Raw genomic sequence first — 3,806 nt, 5'->3', positions numbered from 1 at the left:
ATCGCGGGGGGTGGGGCGGGGCCTGCTCTGCGGAAGGGCGGGGCCCTAGGCGAGGGGCGGGGCCGGGTCTGAGAAGGGAGTGGGTCCTGGCCCGGGAGGGGGCGGGGTCTGAGAATGGGCGGGGGGGCAAAGGCAGGAGCCGGTACTGCTCTGGGACAGGAGGGGCGGGGCCTGGGGAAAGGGGCGGAGTCTGGGAAGAGGTGCAGGCATGGGTCTGAGGAGGGACGAGAGATTGGTGGGCCAGGGAAGGGGCGGGGGGCACGGTCTACGAAGAGGCGTGGCCCGGGTAGAGGGAGGGGCCTATCTTGGAGGGGCGGGGCGAAGGCAACCTGTGCGTGTCCGAGAGTAGCCTCTCGGGAGGAGTGAGGCGACAGTGGGATGCGGGAGAAGTGGGTGGAGAGGGAGAGTTCACTCACAGGAGTAGGAGCTGCCCGATGGTGAAACACTGCACTTCAGAAGCGGGGTCTGTTCTGGGAAAGGCGAGTGGCGGGCCCCGAGCCAAGATGAGAGGAGGAACTTGGAGAAACTGATCTAAGAAAATCTGAGACCCGCTTCCTCTTTCCTTCCAGGGTCACTCCCTCCCCGAGACCTCCCTAGGTCTCAGGAACTCACCTAGAGCCCAGGCATCAGACTTCCAACCCAGCTTTGGGTCCCAATCCTCCCCCATCTTCCCAGAGCCACCTCTCCCACACCAGAGAATCTCCACCCTCGGATTGCGCTCAGATCACCAAACCTCCTGCTGAACCCTCAGTTCTGGTTCCTATACCCCCAAACCCCTGCCCTCAAGTTATCTCCCCCATCCTCCACTCAAATCCCACTCCCTCCCCCAGATCCTTGCCTACAGACCCTTCAAACCCACACTTACACCCCCAAAGTCCATTTCACCAGACCAAGCCCGCTTGGACCTCCCAGCTCGAGAGGCCCAAAACCCTAGTCTTCAGCCAGGGTGCAAAGACCTGCATCTGTTTCCTTCCTTTTTCTCTTTGTTATTCTTTTTTCTTGCCTTCCTTTCCTCTCCTCCCTTCTGAACCCCATGGAGCTGAAAGCCAAGAAGGCTTCTGTAAAGCTTCCAGAGATTTCAAGGCCACTGAAAGCCTAGAATCTTCACCCTGAAGGGGTCCAAGCTTCCAGAATTTTCTTTTCAGGGTTGAACCCATTTATTTTTTCACCTTCTGAGTTAGAAAGCTCTTCCTTGTGCAGCCACAGGCAAGGTTGTTGCTGTTGTTCAGTTGCTAAGTCATGTCTGACTCTTTGTGACTTTATGGACTGCAGCACACCAGGCTTTCTTGTCCTCCACTATCTCCTGCAGTTTGCGAAGATTCATGTCCACTGAGTCAATGATGCTGTCTAATAACCATCTCATCCTCTGCCTCCCCCTTCTCCTTTTATCCTCAATCTTTCCCAGCATCAGGGTCTTTTCCAATGAACTGGCTCTTTGCATCAGGTGACCAAAGTATTAGAGCTTCAGCATCAGTCCTTCCAATGAATTTTTAGGGTTGATTTCCTTTAAGATTGACTGCTTTGAACTCCTTGCAATCCAAGGGGCTCTCAAGAGTCTTCTTTAGTACTACAATTTGAAAGCATCTGTTCTTTGGTGCTCATACTTCTTTCATGGTCCTGCTCTCACATCCGTACATGACTACTGGAAAAACCATAGCCTTGACTATACAGACCTTTGTCAGCAAAGTGATGTCTCTGATTTTTAATATGCTAAGTTTGTCAAAGCTTTCCTTTCAAAGTGCAAGCGTCTTTTAACTTCATAGCTGCAGGCACCATTTGCAATGGCTTTGGAGCCCAAGAAAATAAAATCTGTCACTGCTTCCACTTTTTCCCCTTCTATTTGCCATGAAATGATGGGACCAATGCCATGATCTTAGTTTTTTGAATGTTGAATTTTAAACCAGCTTTTTCACTCTCCTCTTTCACCCTCATCAAGAGGCTCTTTAGTTCCTCTTCACTTTCTGCCATTAGAGTGGTATCATCTGCATATCTGAGGTTGTTATTGTTTCTCCCAATGATCTTGATTCCAGCTTGTTATTCATCCAGCTCAGTATTTCAAATCATGTACTCTGAATATATTAATAAGTTGGGTAAGCAGGGTGACAACATACAGCCTTGTCATACTCCTTTCCCAATTTTGAAAGGGAAAGTAACACCTGTGTCCGGTTCTAACTGTTGTTTCTTGACCCACATGCAGGTTTCTCAGGAGACAAGCAAAGTGTTCTGATAGTCCCATCTCTAAGAATTTTCCACAGTTTATTGTGGTCCACACAGTCAGCAGCTTTCGTGTAGTCAATGAAGCAGAAGCAGAAGTTTTTCCGGAATTCCTTGCTTTCTCTATGATCCAGCAGATGCTGGCAGTTTGGTCTCTGGATCCTCTGCCTTTTCTAAACCCCGCTTGTACATCTGGCAGTTCTCAGTTTACTGCTGAAGCCTAGCTTGAAAGATTTTGAGCATAATCTTACTAGCATGTGCAATGAGAACAACTGTACAGTAGTTGGAACATTCTTTGGCATTGCCCTTCTTTGGGATTGAAACGAAAACTGACCTTTTTCAGTCCTGTGGCCACTGCTGAGTTTTGCAAATTTGCTGATATATTGAATGCAGCACTTTAACAGCATCATATTTTAGGATTTGAAATAGCTCAACTGGAATTCCATCACCTCCTAGCTTTATTCATAGTAATGCTTCCTAAGGCCCACTTGACTTCACACTCCAGAATGTCTGTCTCTAGGTGAGTGATTACACCATCATGATTATCTGGGTCATTAAGAACTTTTTTGTACAGTTCTTACATATATTCTTGCCACCTCTTCTTAATCTCTTCTGCTTCTGTTAGGTCCTTAGCATTTCTGTCCTTTATCGTGCCCATCCTTGCATTAAATGTTCCACTGATAGCTCCAATTTTCTTGAGGAGATCTCTAGTCTCTTCCAGTCTATTGTTTTCATTTTTTTTTTTTTTTTGTATTGTTAACTTAAGAAGGCCTTCTTATCTGTCCTTGCTATTCTCTGGAATTCTGCATCCAGTTAGGTATATCTTTCCCTTTATCTCTTGCCTTTCGTGTCTCTTCTTTTCTCAGCTATTTGTAAGACCTCCTCAGACAACCACTTGGCCTTTTTGCATTTGTTTTTCTTTGGGATGGTTTTGGTCACTGCATCCTGTGCAATGTTGTAAACCTCTGTCCATAGTTTAGGCAGGGTCCAGGGGTCCAAATGGGGCTCAGAGCCTTCCTGCAGTCAGTGCTGGGGAAAGACAGTGGACACAGGGTTGGAGGGCCCAGAGGTAGAACCAGACGGAACCGATCCATCTCTAGCAGAGGGTCTGTACGCAGTGGGTACTCAATCATTTGTGTGTGAAGTGTTCAGGAGTTGACACTGTGAACGTTGATAGATACCAGGTGCTGAAGGGCCTTGCTGACCCCCACAGCACACAATAAGCACTCAAATAAATACTGAATGTGTGGGGGCATGAGCAGCTCACGTTCCTGCTAGCTCTGTACACACCCCCTCACCCTCCCGTGGTCTGCCTGCCACTTGAGCCTTTGTTCCAGATCAACCACATGCAGGCATCAAACCCCACTCAGCAGAGACCTACAGCTCACACGCCCGACACACATACAGCTGCAGTCAATGGCATCCAGATGCTCGCACACTTCATAAACACCCAGATTTGACCCATATGTCAGACCCACAGTTGAAGATAAGCACGAAGAGGTTTGCTGGGCCCCTGGCTGTGCACTCACACGTAGCACACTGCAGACACGTGATCTGTGGGCACGATAGGTACTTCAAGATCACATAGCACA

The sequence above is a fragment of the Bos mutus genome, chromosome 7 (genome assembly GCF_027580195.1).
Source record: "Bos mutus isolate GX-2022 chromosome 7, NWIPB_WYAK_1.1, whole genome shotgun sequence".
NCBI classification, from domain to species: Eukaryota; Metazoa; Chordata; class Mammalia; order Artiodactyla; family Bovidae; genus Bos; species Bos mutus.
This window is presented reverse-complemented; position numbering follows the sequence as displayed.